The 16,279-nt window shown below is 40.7% G+C and overlaps 1 long non-coding RNA gene across 1 annotated transcript in view; it reads left to right on the forward strand.

The window, feature by feature from the left end:
* Positions 1-280: 280 nt before the first annotated feature.
* Positions 281-16,279, forward strand: part of LOC131830275 (uncharacterized) — a 67,955-nt gene continuing 51,956 nt past the window's right edge. Inside the window, exons 1-2 of the long non-coding RNA XR_009353094.1 lie at positions 281-388; positions 6,485-6,574. This is a non-coding gene — a long non-coding RNA (uncharacterized LOC131830275). The remainder of the gene's footprint in view (positions 389-6,484; positions 6,575-16,279) is intronic.

The raw sequence follows: 16,279 nt of genomic DNA on the forward strand, positions 1-16,279 counted from the left end.
TAGCCTTGTACTCTATGTTAACTAACTGGAATTTAAATTAAAACGTAAAAAAAAAAATGACTCAGGGGATGATTCACATCTTTAAAAAAAAAAAGTATGAATAGAATAGAACTGGACATGAAACCATAGAATTGGGCACAAACTATATGGAGTGTTTTCTTATTTATATGAACAGTTGCTACCATTTAAGGAGTACCATGTGCCGGGGACAACACTAACAACATTGTGCAAATAATCTTATTAATTTTTCATTCTGCAGATATCGCTGAGCACCTGTGATGTTCCAGGCACTGATGAAGAGATGTGTGTGACGTGGTATGGAAAGTGATGAACGTTCCTATGAGGCTCTAGAAGACACAGGTCATCTGAAAGCAGAGCTGCTATAGAGGTAAAGTTGAGACGGGAACCGTCTGGCAGGGATGGCTAAGAAGGCTTATAGGAAGGACGATGCTTTAATTGGACAACGAATAGTAGTGAGGACTTTAAAAGGAGAATTTTGAGATGGCCATTGTTCATGGTAGGCAGAAGAACGGCAGGAGAAAACAGAGAGGAGATTCCTTAATCTATGCTATCAATTTTGAATGATTATGGGTATATTATATGCCCAATGAAAAATTGAACATTGGCGCCCCCACCAACAAAAACGAACCCAAAACCCCCTACCTCATCCCTTAAAGTTATGATGGTGCTTATTTGCCCATTTAAATCTCATGTTGGATGTCATAGCTTCTTTTTATCCTGACTTACTTCTCAAGCACGATTTTCAAAACGAAGACTGTCTTTTATTGAGTGAATTCTATCAGACACATCCTGAGCCAGGTCCCCCAAAATGCCACTTCGTTTTATGTCTTTAAATTTATATGCAAATCTATGATCTTTCTTTATGTGTATCTGGCTTGTGGTCCCATACTTCTCAAAAGTATGAAGAATGCACCTGTGTCTCCAAAGGCAAACTGGCCAGACCTCATCCCTGCCGTGGCCAGGGACGCTGGCCTGGAAGAGATGTGACAGCCGCTGCAGAGAGCAGACTCTGCTCCCATCAGATGTATGTGCAGGAGAGGAACAATTTTCCTTCTTTCCTCCAAGGTTCTTCCAGTTGGTTTAGGAATTAAATCGACATGAGACAGAGTAACAGGATAAAAACAAAACCAAACCAGAGTACGCACAGTGACACAATCATGAAATTGAGACTTCAGGAAATGATCAGGGCAGGCAATTTTTACAACTTTTTAGGCGAAGAGATGATAAATCTCTGAGGAATTGACAGGACAAGAAAATGTAACTTTGGGAGCTACAGATGGTAAGGAATTTTCAATTTGGCTAGGAAAGTAAAAGAGTAAAAAAGTAACACGCTTGTTTATAAAGCCTTCTTGGGCTAAATTTCCTGTAAAGGAAAGGTTCTTTTTACCTGTGGTACAGAGAAGGAGATTTATTTCTTGCTTTCTGGAGATAAAGGCAAGTTGAGGAGTGGGGGTGGCAATCAGAGTATTCTTTTTGCTCTGGCTATCTTGTAAGTGACTTTTATTTAAAATAATCAGTGTGCCACAGTAACACGTTTGCATGTAGCCCACTCTTCACCCTTACAGATGAAATGGTTAAAAGCTTGGCAAGAAACAAAGGTGAAATCTTACTATGCAAGGTTCATCCTGAAAGAACAGAGATTATTCTAAAATTCTGATGGGGATAAAAGGACCTGAATGTTCTTGAAGGAAGCCTGGCATGTACTTTTACTTGTCCATCAAAGCCGTCATGTCTGCTTCTGCTGAGATCTACTGAATATTTTTCTACTACCTTAGATCAGTAATGTGCCTTTTTACTGTTCAAAATGCTTCACTTTTGAAGAATTTTGTCATATTGCTTCAGTTTTATTATCATCGTAGTCCTACGAGATAAGAAGGACAGATAATATTACCTACACTTTGTGCTAGATGAAACTGAGGGATGGCTGGTTTAACAGTGTGATGTACGTGTCAGGTGTTGGAAGAAAGGGAGGCTACAACCTAGGACACAGAATTCCACTGATACCTGTGCTTACTCAGGCCATTTGCCATGGGTTGGGGACAGGGTTATGTTTGGCTTAAGCCCTCCTTCCTGCCCATCAGGAACCACCAGTGGGTTGGGGCACAGGGCTCCTGGGGTTCAGGAGAACGGATGCAGGGGATAGGTGCTGGGCTTTAGAACAGGTTGTTTCATTCAGGGTAATTGATGGGCTATCATTAGCCTTGTAAAGTGATCGTACAGGGTGCTAATAAGCTTTACTTCAAGTCGGGTGACATTGCCTAATGATAGAAGTGTTACTTTTTTGCTGACAATTGTAAATCAGTCATCCCTGGCTCCTTTCACTCTTCTTGTGTCTGACTGAGACGGGGGGCTGGAGACAAGGCAGAGGGGAGTTTGCCGAACAACTCTGTTCCACCCACGTGTGCTGTCTACATCACATAACAGAAGCTGACTTTTAACAACTATGGCAAGTCACCATTAGCTTTTCAGCAACCCTCTTTAAGCCCATCGCAGAGTATCATCACTATGTCTTGTAATTTAATCCTTCCAACAACCCTGTGAAGTGGGTATTATTCCCATTCTAACACTGGAAATTGAGGTCTAGGGTATTGCTAACTGGGATCCTTGGACAGAAATTTATTGGAGGACAATAGGAGTTGTGGGCAAGGCCCTTGGGGCTTATGCTTAAGCACAGGGGAGACACAACAAAGGAAAGGGTCATCTGGCTGGCTCTCAGAATGGAGGCTGAGGAGGCTGAAGTGGGAAAGGAGAGACATCTGAGCATAGGGGTGGGGGATATAGGAGGTGGGCAAAATAGGTGCATTGGGCAGAATATGCTTCACCATGGACTACATATCTCCATAGCATGTTCAATCTCCACCCTTGGGTGTGATTTTTAGTGTTGTAATGAGGGAGAAAGTTGGTGAAAGGTCAGGTCAGCCCTGGGGTCCACCTGGGGCACAGACTGGTTTTGTTTGGCCTTCACCAGTCTTCCTGGTGAGTCCCTCTTTTGGTAAATACACTTCTTCCATGTACCTGCAAGATACCTACTCAAGAGGCAAAAGTTTCAGCTACCAAGAAATGCTGGATTTCAAGGTCAGAGTTGAGGGAATCCAAGTCTGCTCCTACTCTGTCTCAAGAGGGGTTAAGAAAGCTGCCACAAATTACCTAGCTGGTAAAAGTTTGTACATCAGAAATTTGAGTTTTGCTCTGACTTTGACTGCAAAGCTCTTTCTATGGTCATACTGCCTTTGTGTATTGGGTTCATTCTGAAATTTCTTAGAGAGGAATTCCCAAGCCAGTTCAAGTGATGACAGGGGAATCCTTGGCATGAACAGAAAGATCTAAGTGTACTCCCTTCCATGTTACTCTGCTCTCAGGGTGCTGGCTGGTTCTCAGGTGTTTGATTCCTTTCATGACATCCACACATTCCTGTGAGTGACTCCTGTGACATCATTAACATGTCACCTCCATCTTGCTCTCCAGCAAGAATGAATGTGTGCAAACTAGCATTTGATTTCTCCCTGTTGGCTACTGATCTGGAGAGATATGAACACTCACATGGACCTCAGGCTACCAAGACATGTTATCGGGTAATTAGCTAATCATACTGTGCCCAAGCGCCAGAGGTTTGATGTTTCCGGCCACGTCCCTAACGAGAATGAGAGAGGATATAGGGACCCTAACTCATGGGTCATCTGATCCGGGTCTTGCCTGTTTGAAAAGTCAAAGGTTTTTTTTAGAACCTCACTTCTTTCCTTTGATAAGAATCATGTAAAAGCCTTTTGTCACCCACATCTGGATTTCCACCTGACCAGCCCTCGGTTGTGAACTGAGCAGCCTTGTGTTCTCCAACAGGCAACCAAGACTACATTCAAGGGTGTTCCTCAGGCCCCCACATTTGAAATAACCTGGGGTGTTTGAAGTAAATGTAGCCTCTAGAATTTGTATTTATTCTGTTGAAGGGGGTAGGAGAGTGAGCAGGGGTATTTATGTTTTAATAATCCCCTACGTGATTCTTAGTAACACTAAAGTTTGAAAAATATTTCCCTAGAGAATTCTTCTACAGGCTTCAGGGTCCATGAACTTCCTGAGATTGCCTGCACATTGTGTGTATATGAGCATGTTTTATTTTTCTGGAAAAAATTGAAGTCCACAGCTTTCAATAACCTCTCAAAACAGTCTGAATACAATGGGGTCAGACCTGCCGAAGCTGACTAGAAGAGAGAGAATGATGCACGTAGAAGATACCAGAAAGAGGAAAGACAGTGCTTTTCCCTGGAAAGCATTTTTTCTACTGTTGAAATAAACACTTCATAGTTTGTATGGGAATGAGTTTTTGGTACCATTTTTCTTGGTTCTCCATATAAATAAGATTTGTGTTCTGAGGATGAAACATGATATACTTTTTTAACTCTAATATAATGATCAGTAGGAAAGATTCTGGAAACAGACTTTCTGGGTTTGAAATGCTGCGTCATCATTTACTAGCTCTGTGACTTCATGAAAATAACTATGACTCTATGTCTCTTGTCCTCATACATAAAAATATTCTTTTTATAGGGTTGTTAACAGTCTTAAATGGGTTGATAGCCCTTACCGCACATAGTTCCTGGCACGTAGTAATAAACGTTATCTGTAGTAGTAGTAGTACTAATAGATGTCGTCTTTGAATTAAGAAGAGCACACCCTTGTAAGAACGTGTAATGCAGATGTATAATGGAGCAGATGTATAATGTATATTGTCTCTCTTTTCTGCAATTATGCTCCCTCTCTTGTCAGTTCATGTCTTAGAGGGCTGGGGTCATCCCTCATATTTAGAAAAAATAGTTTTTATTCTTTTTTCTATATATCCCTCACAGCACTTATAACTATTCACTCAGAGTAAATACTTACTAATCTCTTGCTGTGTGACTTTGGGTTTGTATGTTTTGGGGTGGTTTTTGGACTTTTGTTGGTCCACCGAAGCAAATAATACCCATCTTCTTGTGCATCAATGTGATAAAATGTTATATACCTATTAAGTGCACTATAAATTTGTATTAAATGACTTAGAAAATGTATACAGCAAAGCAAAAGTAAAACCATAAGTTTTTTTAAAAGTAATATTTTAAGTTCCCTGAAGGTAGAAATTTTTGTCTGTTGTGTTTTCTGATGTATCTTAATTATCTAACAGGGCATCTGGTACATAATAGGGGCTCTGTATGCCTTATCGAATATGTTTCTATTTTTGTAGAAGAAAAGAAAGAAAATATGAAAAAAATGTAGAAAGGGAAGACTAAAATATTATCATTGATCATGACTGTTTTGACTATCATTTAAATTGTTTTTTAAAAATTTTTCTTCTATGAATATATGCTACTTTCATTCCTTAAAAAAATATTTTAAACTAAACCAAAAAAGATCATGAACCTTATAAGCTTCATTATACTTAATTCTAGCACCTAGATTTCACCAAAACCCCCCAAATTTCTAATTACTAGTGTAGATAGTTTTGATGACAAAGGTGGTAGGAGATCACTTTGTATGTTTCTCCTCCTCATGTGATAGTGAATGCAACCAAGCCTTTCCTCATCGGTTTGGTTTTCTAATTAGAAAAGAGACAGGTATTGGGGACGCCTGGTGGCTCAGTTGGTTAAGTATCTGCCTTTGGCTCAGGTCATGGTCCCAGGGGATTGAGCCCTACACAGGCTCTCTGCTTAGTGGGGAGAGTCAAATAAATAAATAAAGTTTTTTAAAAAGAGACACATATACGGAGGTATTTGCCCCAACAAGACTATGTACTCTATAGTAGATGTTTTGGTGACCTGTAAGTCCAACGAATTAAACATATATCTCAATTTAAATCTCAGACATTAGCTTCATCTGGATATTCATCTACATAATTGCCTACATGTACATATTCATATATGCACACACCCCCCACATATACACACACCCGAGCTATATGAATACATAGTGAGTCAAGCACTCATATTCTACCTGTAACTCCTCACCCATGAAGGCGAGTCACTAAAAGTCTCGCATGGCCACGGAGAAGAACTTTGATAATTGAATTGCTTAATTGCAAGGCAACCTCAGACAAAGGAATAGAGAAAGAAAGAGAAACAGAACAGACAGAAGTTGAGGTACAGAGAGAGAAAGAGAAAAGACCCCAAAGACTATGATAGAACCAGAGTGAGTGAGAGAGAGAGAGAGAGAGAGAGAGAGAGAAAAGCAGGAAGGAGTGAGAGAGAGGGAGAGGGAAAGAGGCTATGTCAGAAACATGGAGACCCAGAGATCCAAAGAGCAAATCATCGGCAGAGTGAGAAACTCAGGGAAGCCAGTGACAGTGGAAAACCTACAATTCATCAATGTGTTTCAGAGTTCCAGAATGGAACTTGTTCTTAAGATTCACTAGAACTTTTCCTACTAATAAGGGTTTTTTTGTTTGTTTGTTTTGTTTTCTGTTTTAGTATAAGTTCTAATGTTTTTTCTTCCACAGATACCATGTCTCACTACTAAAGGACCTGAAATCTACGCCCAATTGAGGGGCGCAAGGGAAACCAACGGCCACCTCAGTCCCCTTATGAAGGTATGTGCTTGTGGTTTCTGATGTTACAAAGAGATGACATTTTAATTTTTTTTTTCTCTTGGCTTGGAATGGATTTTACTTTTGAAATACTATTCACCTTTGCCGATAGATTTCTAAGCAGCCCCCAAAATCCTAGGGTCCTTGTATTAGAGCTTATGTCACAATTTATATGTTGAATGGGTTAGATAATTTTACAGGCTCATCTGAGCATGAAACTAGAATTAGTAATTTCATTTCTAGTGAAAACTGTACGTTTAGGCGATATGGGAGCGCCAACGACTTGGATACATTTGCTTTCATTTTTGACTCTGCAGCGGTTCCACAAAGGTAGTTAGTAGCTACCTCACCCCATACACCTGTTCTTTATGGTGGGGGGAAAGTGATTTAGGAACTTTTTTTTTTTCCTTTGAGGAAACTGGTACAGATCAATCACTGTGTATTTTTGCTGACCTTAAAGCTACATTGTGGTTAGTGGGGCTGCACAAAGGATATACTCAACTAACAGTGCATTTTATAAAACCTTTTTAACAGTCATTAATTTGGGGCACGAGACCATCACTCAGCATATCGGGGTGGGCAAACTATTTGGTTTGCTACCTGTTGTTCAAAGTTAAGTTTTGTTGGAACACAACCTCATTCATCTGTTTCTATATATCATCTGTAGCTGTTTTTGTGAAGCACCCGGCAGAGTTGAGTAACTCCAACAATGACTGTAGTCCTGCTGAGCCTAAAATATTTCCTATCTAGCCCTTTGCAAGAAAAGTTTGTAAATTGCTCGGCTAGATCGTGCAACCATCCCCTTTATACTTGTCTCTGCTGTTTTTAATTTTTTTCTTGCCATGTGTATGTATTCCTTCTGTAACAAAATTATTTTAAAAAAAGACTATGAAGACATCTCAGATGACTCTGCTACTTGCTAAGATGCTTTGCCCTGAGGTTTCCTACCCATAGTGGAGGGGGCAGCCAGCTACTCAAACATAAAAAATGTAATTTAGAGTCCTAAGTGCATAGTAAGTAAAATCTAGATTTGTGCGAAGTCCTGTGAGGATCTCTGGGAGGGGGAAGGAGTGACTTTATAAGGAATTAATATTTGAACTGGCCTTTAAACAAGATCAGGGATTTGCCAACCCAGGGACTGCTGGCAGGGAAAGGATCTGTGTAGCCATTTTTTCCTCCCTTTTATAAGAACTAGGTCTACCTTGTGGTTCTTCGTACATGTAACAGGAGGTGATCCAACATTCTTCCTTTCAGGCTCCTCTGTGTCCATGCCATTTGGGACTCAGTCTAACAGCCCTTCAATACCACCTTTGATTTCCTTTTTTTCCCTTTGAGCATCGCGTCTTTGACTAGACCGAAGGCTCTGAGCTCTCAAACACACGTCCGCTCTCCTCTCTCCACAGTAGACTTTGACTAGCATGGTTGTGACGAGCTTTCTTTCCCCTTGATTTTTGTTATGTTGCTCCTTTGACACAAGATGGGAATGAGTGGCTCTGTCATTTCCTTGGGCATGGGGCCTGAACCAGAGCGGTTGTTGGGGGCATTATGACAAGTCCGTTGTCATTTTCTATTAGTGCAGTATTGTTACCCTGGGAAATGTGACCATAGACGAAAGAGGGAATGACATCATTACTATCTACAGTCTACCTGTTACACACATATAAATATGAGAAGGGTGTACGTCAAGGAGGTACTCTTACCTCCTGGTTTTAACCTTGCCAGCTTTCTCAGAGATGCTCCCAAAGTAGAAAGTTAACTGTTCCCAGAATTTGTCATTTTTTTTTTTTTCCTCCGATGACTCCTATCCATCTTTTCTTTCCACCATGGGATTTTTTTAAGTAAGTAAACATTGAAAAGTGTCCACAACATTACTGCATTACATTCATAAATGAACACACCTGTGTAGCTAACGCTGCCATCAAGAAAAGACCACGAGCAGCTCCCCCAGAGACCTGACTCATGCCCCCTGATAGTCAGTTCTTCCCCTGGGGAGGCCCTGTTTTGACTTTAAATAGCATAGGTTGGTTTTGCTTGGTTTTATACTTCATATGAAGTTTGTAAAAATGGAATCTAGTTCTATGTCCTTTTTTTATGCTTGTGTTTTTGCTCAATATTATGTTTTTTAATTTCTTCCATATTGTATTTACTTGTGAATTATCTAAACTATATAATTTGAGATAAATGTGAGTCATTCTTCTATAAATACTCTCTTCTATGTCTTTTGGTGAACATAGAGACCCATCTCCAATTCGGGGACCGGTATGTTCAGCTTTAGTAGACATTGCTATATATGTTTACAAAGTAATTCTACCAGTTGATGCTTCCATCGCAGTGAGGAAGAGTTTTGTTGACTCTACATACAGATGGATAAAAGATCTTCCATCTTTTTTATTTTATGTATCCTTCGATTATGGAATACTGTCACATATTGATTTTAATAAGTATTTCCCTGATTACTGTTAAGGCTGATTGTTCATTTGGATATCATGCTTTTTGCAAATTCCTTGTTCAAATCTTTTCAATTTTATTCTTTTCCTATCTTTTTCAAAGCGTTTTTGGGGATTTTTTGTTTTTTGTTATATTTGTTGTTATACGTCTAATCTGGCTGAGTCATTTGTCATATATATGTGTCTTTTTCAATATAGGATTTGTCTCTTCACTGGCCCAGTGGTGTGACTTTATGTGAACATAGGCTCTTCACTGTAATTCATTCCTGTATAATTATTGCTGCTCAAAACTTTTGAGGGACTGGTTTAAGAAAACCAGCCTACATCAAAGTCATCAAAAACATTTTCCTATATTTTCTTATAAGCTATTTATTACTTATCTGCCGCTTTTCGGTGTTGAATTCATCTTTTTAAAAAATTCAATTTTTTAAGATCTTTCTTTCTTTCTTATTTGACACAGAGAGAGACAGCGAGAGAGGGAACACAAGCCGGGTGGGCAGGGCCGGTAGTAGAGGGAGAAGCAGTCTTCCTGCTGAGCCGGGAGCCCGATGCAGGACTCCATCCCAGGACCCTGGGATCATGACCTGAGCCGAAGGCAGACGCTTAATGACTGAGCCACCCAGGTGCCCTCAATTTGTAATTCATCTGGAACAGATTTCTGTGTATGGTATAATATAAAGCTAAAGACACATACAATCGTGATTTTTCTCTACAGCTATGCAGTTGACAAAGGATGACTCACTGATAACATCATTGTTTCCTCATTTCTCTGCTGAGTGACCTTTGCCACAGATTTGTTGACTGCGTATTGGTCACTGTCTTTCTGCGCCCTCCACTCTGATCCATTCATTGGTTTTTCTTTATGTTAATGTTATGTTATTCTAATTGGTATGGCTTTATCATAGGTCTTTATTTTGACCGCCTTCACATGTTAATTCCAAAAGAGAGCTTTTTATGTTAAAAAGTTAAATTTGGGGAATCATTCACAGTCTTCCGCTCCGCCCCGATACATTTTCAGTCAACCCTCTTTACTAACAAGTATCCTGGGGATCTTAGGAAGTGAGAGGTTCATTTATTCAATCTGTGATGAATTAATCAGTGCACGAGAGATGAAGGCTGCCCCTTCACTGCTGATTTGCTTCTCTCGTGTCTTGCTTCCTCAAAGTTATTCTTTATTTCAGCCTCTCAGGGAAGAACCGAAGATTAGGATTAGGTCTTGGTGTGGGACACTGGGAGGGTGCAAAGTGGTGTCTAAAGAGCACAGAGAATGTGTGATGGGTTGTCCGTGATTTGGCCAGCAGTCCCTCACAGCAATGACCTCTAATGCTCCATTTCCCCTGGAAGTTATGAACGTGGCTAATGGGAAAACCTAATTAAGAAACGCACTAAAACCGACTCTGTAGAAGGCGTGACTTTGGATTGAATTGGTGAGTTACTATTAATAGTAATAATCAACTGAAAGTATTAGGGCTTCTTAAGTAATGGCTGGGACTTTCACTGATGAACTTTAACAGAATCCCGAAAAGTATTATTATCCATTTCAGAATTTATGGTGAGGTCATCCCAAGAGTTGGCACCTCTGTATCCCCAAAGTGTCTGCCAGTGAATCTCTTGCCATTTTAGGATGAGTAGTTGACTTCCGGTTCAAGTCCAGTTCTTCTGAAAACAGACTGCTGTCTTGGCGTTATAGAATTCCTTGTACTGCTGACTTCAGAGCTTTACTGAAACCATCCCCATGAAACTGGTAATTTATTAAGTGCCAAGGTCTGGCTGAGTTCATTCCTATCACATTGGCTGTTTGTGTGATACATATTCATTCTCTCTTTCTCTCTCTCAGTTTCTATTATCTATCTATCTATCTATCTATCTTTTGATCAATCTATCTGTCTCCAGAGGCTCATTTTGATTAAAAAATGGATCTGTTCTATTCCTTTTGGAAATGCTTTCCTCCACCAATTTCACTTAGTCTGTGGGGTTTGGGTTCCTCAGAGTCTATGAGAAGGTAACATGGAATCCAAACCTTAGAGAAACAAACTTGCTTCCTTGAGAAGGACGTTAACTTCATGAAAAGTGATTGCAAATATCCGTAAAATTATATGAGGGAGAATAAAGCATCTCATTACTGTAGAGTCAAACTTATCCCCTTTATGAGCTCCATTTAATTAATTATTAAAGGCGAGGACATTTCAAAAAATTTTATCAGCCTTCTGTTAAGGTCAAAGTGATAAGATTCACATCTAAATGTATTAGAAATTGTGTTATTTCAAGAACTCTTACATTTGAGGAAGTGAACTGAAACATGAAGTGCAGGGGCCTGGGCTGAGTCAGGAGACCTGCTGCTTCTTTCTCTGTTGTTAACTGGTTCTGTGACCTCAAATATGGTGCTAATATCTATAAGCAAGGAGATAAAAATGGTGTTTACAAAGTTGGCTGTGAGGGATCCATGAGTTAGGAGAATGGCCAATGTGGAGAGGGCCTGACTCATTGGAGGTATCTAGTGAGTGTTTGGCTCAACATCTACCTCGATCTTTTCTAAGACATTTATTCTGGAAGTTGAACAAAATGTCAGTGGTCACGGTTTGTGAGCACTGGTCCAGGAGATTCTTGGACTGGGGGACCATCGTCTGACCTCATCTTGGAATATTAGAGTGTTTAGTGCTGATTTAGCTTTCATTTGTGTGTGGATTTTGAACAAGTTATGTAACTTTCCTCAACGATTCCATTCCCATATCGGGACTGCTAGTACAACACTGCAATCCAGTGTAACTTGGGCTCTGAGTGAGACTGTTCTGGTTTCGATCTCAGCTCTGCTATTTAATAAATAACAAATATAGTCCAAAACCTTGGACATGTGGCAGAACCTTCTCTGTGCCTTTCTCCTTATCTGCTAAATAAGCATAATGATAATAGCCACCTCATAGTATCTTCAAGAAGCCCATGTGAACCAACACATGGACAGTGTTCTAGAGAGTACCTGTTATAAGATACGTGCTCAATAAATGTTAATGGAATGATTTTTATTTCTTCTGAGTCCTTGCTTGCATGAAATCAGCCATCATGAAATCAAGAATGCTGAGTACACTGTGAATGTCATGTTAATGTCCTGGCAGTTCTCTGAAGAGAAATAAAATGTGTCTATGGTCCCAGTTTTATTTCACCTGAATTTTTCTCTCCCCTCATCCCCCAACCCTGATTTCTCTTTGTGGGAGAGCAGCACCAAAACAACCATGACAACAACTCCAGCCTGAGGCCAAACTGCCAGAAACCTAGGATGAAAAAGACCACCCCTTCTCCCCAGTCATCATCTGTGCCCCTGGGTTTTCTTTGTCAGGAACGCTTTACATATTTCCTCAGGAGCCAAGTAGCTGTGGGTAGAGTTTTTCCTGGAAACACAGAGAGAGAAGGTTCCTGCTTCCCTCATGTTCTCTCTCAGGGAATCAGGCACTTTTTTCCCCTTCCTGTTTGAGCGGTTCCCACCCCAGCCTCAGACCAAGTCAAGACAGGTAGGGCTGCTACCTGGAGTCTCCCTGAGCCCCCTGAGAGAGTTTAGAGTGCCTCTCAGACAACACAACTTTGGACTGGACTGTGGCTTCCACTGTGACTCTTTTTACTGGCAAACTACATGTTGGATGACGCAAGAAGATGTTCTCTGCAGTATAATCCAGTCACAAAGGCCAAAGGTTGAGGGGAAGTTGCCTTTTTTTCCTTGTCGTTTACCTATTGAGGGTCTGTCTTCTTGAATCTTTGAGTTACTGGGATCTTGGCTCTGTACATCTCCCCTGGTGTTTGAGTGTGAAGTCTGTGGTTCTGCCCCCTCTAGATTTGGACCTTCCGTTAATCTCTCTGAGCTTCAAATTGCTCCTCTGTATGATGGGAGTAGTCATGCCTGTCCTGCTTGCTTGATCAAATAACATCCCAGCCTTGTGCATCTGAAAACTTGGGGTCACAGAGCTGGGTAGGAAGCTTCAATGCAACCTCACACAGCCTTTGTATCCTTCAAACAGCCACCCCTTACTGGCATCCTGGACAAATGGTCCTCCAGCTTCAAACCAAGCTCTGGCTGTGGAGCTGCCCTCCTCAGAAGCTCCAGTTGTTAGAAGGGTCTTCGATGGGCTGGGCTGAAGTTTGAACCCTCCAGTAACTTTTACCTGCTAGTTTTTATTTCATCTCTGGACTCAATAACACATTTTGTCCCCAAGTAGTCTGTAAATTGAAGACTACTATAAAAAGTCCCACCACAGTTTTTTAACTAGTTATCAGATCATCTTTCCACCTCCTTTGCCTGCTCTGCCTCAGGATATCTGATCTAGACTGACCTTACAGAGCAGGGCATGGCGCAGGGTGCTCTGACTCTAAGGGATCCTTGTGGCATCGGTTATAAAACTTACCCTGAAGTTCCCCAGGGGCAGGTGTTACTAATTATTACTAATGGCAGGTGTCCCACCATAGTGGGAATGTACAGATCCTAGAGCCATAATTGGAAACACATGATTCTTAACATGGCTTTAAATTACTAGATTTAACTTGGAAGTTTTTTCCCTTCTATCACCTTGAATTATTTTTTATTCTCAATAATATTAAAGACACATCAGATTTTAGTGTAAAAAAAAGAAAGAGGGGTGCCTGGGTGGCTCAGCAGGTTAAGCCTCTGCCTTCAGCTCAGGTCATGATCTCAGAGTCCTGGGATTGAGCCCCGCATCGAGCTCTCTTCTCAAGAGGGAGCCTGTGTCCCCTCTCTCTGCCTGCCTCTCTGTGCTTGTGATCTCTGTCTGTCAAATACATAAAATTAAAAATAAATAAATAAATAAATAAATAAATAAATAAATAAATAAAAGAGAGAGAGAGAGAAACCTAGAGAAGAAATTTAAGGAATAAAATGGAAGTCACTTGTAACCCATCTATTTGTAAAAAAAATAAAATTATATTTTTATATCTCATACTTTGGTCGTGTTCCTACATATATGTGTTTATGTGTAATTGTGGTTCTGTGGTTCTACATTTTGCTGTCTTATTGAATATTATGTTCTTTTCCAGTGCCATCATCAATTATTTGTGTTATCATTATAATGGTTGTATGATAATATTATATTGAATGAATATACTAGAATTTGCTTGATGAATTACACCTTATTGTAATCCCTAATTTGCAGTCTCCTGGTTCCTAAGAGCTTCAGGGCTGTTCTCTTTGAGATACAGTAATTGGGGAAAAGGCAGCACCTCTAGATTCCTGCAGAAGGATTATCCCGAGTAATCCCTTCACCCCATTCTTCTTTTCCTAAGTGGGCAGTTAACAGGACATATAGACCAGATCTTGTTAGAGCTAGAAAGCTGAAAAAATGGGTTGATGTGTGTGTATGTGTGCAACTTACAAGTCCAAATGTAAAATTCTATACTGGTGACTTATCTGATTAATAAGAGGTTTGGGTTTGTTTCATTTACTTATACAAATTGGGTCCACCAAGGGCTTGAGTGGCCTCTTTTCCTCCATAGGAAGGTTTTCCTTTGATCAAGGAAATCAAGAAAAATCAAGTATCAAGAAATTGTTGTCCTTCAGTGTCAGGAAGAAAACTTTTCAATTCATTTGAACCCCCACCTGAAAATCCAAGAATCCCAAATACATTTTCCACTACCATGAGCTGGGACTCTCTTTCTTAGAGCATAGCCCTGGCAGCATGAAGGCTCCACTCCCATATAATCAGATCAGTCATCTGGTGTAACTGTTAAGGGGGCAAAACCCCACGTCTCTGCAGACATAGACCAGTCACCAAAACAGGGGACTAGAAATCTGTGTCATTTACAAAATCCCCAAGCAAATTTTGTCAGGTAAATGTAAGAAATGAATCATGACCCATTTCTAGGCTATCAGCTTAGCCTGAAAAACAATTGCCCACACCTATACTTCCAAGGAGTATTAATGTCTTAGAATCAGGCTTTACTTAATGAATTGTTTCATCTTTAGAGACTAAAAAAAATCACATGACTGGAAACGAGTAGCTTCATAAACTTATAGCAAGGTTGATGGAAGGGATTTTCTCCAATATAGAAGTCATCATTTTTGAAAAAAGGATCCTCCTGCTCCCCAAAAGCATTGCCACGAAGAGAGAACCAGCTGCTCCCTTCATCATGGGCCAATATCACCCTTGTGGAATGGATTCAAACTGTGTTATCACCTATGGGGACTGGCCGATTTAAGGCAGTAGCATATGGTTGACTGTTAAATCAAAATAAAACCAAACAGAAACTTGTGGTTGCTTAGCCTCGGTAGAATTCTCAAAAGCCAATACAAGCGACTAAGGCCAAACACAGCCTCACTCCATCTGTGCTTTGTCTCCAGCCTGGAAGAACAGCCTTATTAGGCTTGGTGTGCTGGGCTCCTTCCAACACACTGTCCAGACATTCCTGAGGACACAGGTTTCTGTTTGTGCAGATGAGAAGCTCCTAATTGTGTATCTCGTGGGCCTATGAGAAGATGAAAAATCACCTCGCTAGATGACCTGGTTCCAGTAGTGAGGGTGTCCATATCTGAGGGATGGGTCTCCTATAAGGGTAGGCTGTGATAAAGAAGAATGAATGTTCTAGGTTCTTCCCTTTCCCATGGTATAATTTCAACAACCAGGGAAACCAGATCTTTAAACCTCTAACTTTGGTCCTAACCCAGACAAAAATAATAGATAAGAATTACGAAAAAGCAAGAAAGGGAGAAGTACGGGAAGGGGAATGGGAGAGAGGTATGATGAGTCTTCTCTACTTGTCACTTTTAAAAACATTCCAAAGTGTGAGCTGCTTGAAAGTAAAAACAGCTTCTCTTTTTTTTGTGGGACCACCTGCAACAGGCATATGTGTTTTTGATTCTGTCAGTGCTGGTGGGTTGTTAGATGTTGTGGAAAGGAGCTACACAGGTACTTGGCTTCCCTCGGAGCAGGAATGACCGCGCAGTGGGGCATCCCTCCCTTGAAGTGTTGTTCCCCACAAGAAATGCAGATCAGCCTCGGGGGCTGTTTACTCATTGCCGGGGTTTCCTGGAGAATTCGGGAAAGAAGGGGCAGGTTTCAGGAGCATGTGCCCATGTCTCCCAAGCAGGAGGAGAGAGGTTGAGATGGTTCTGAGACTCTACCCAAAAGCAACAAGTCTCAGAGTCTGGGCATCAGTTAGGCCCAGAAGGTTATAGATCTTGAAAACCCTTTTAGTAAAGGCTGTGTAAATGTTGAAGAGAGAGGCTTGGCGCCCTGGAGCAGGGCCTGAGGGAACCTGTCTGTGTTTT

This window comes from Mustela lutreola, chromosome 4 (genome assembly GCF_030435805.1).
Source record: "Mustela lutreola isolate mMusLut2 chromosome 4, mMusLut2.pri, whole genome shotgun sequence".
NCBI lineage: Eukaryota > Metazoa > Chordata > Mammalia > Carnivora > Mustelidae > Mustela > Mustela lutreola.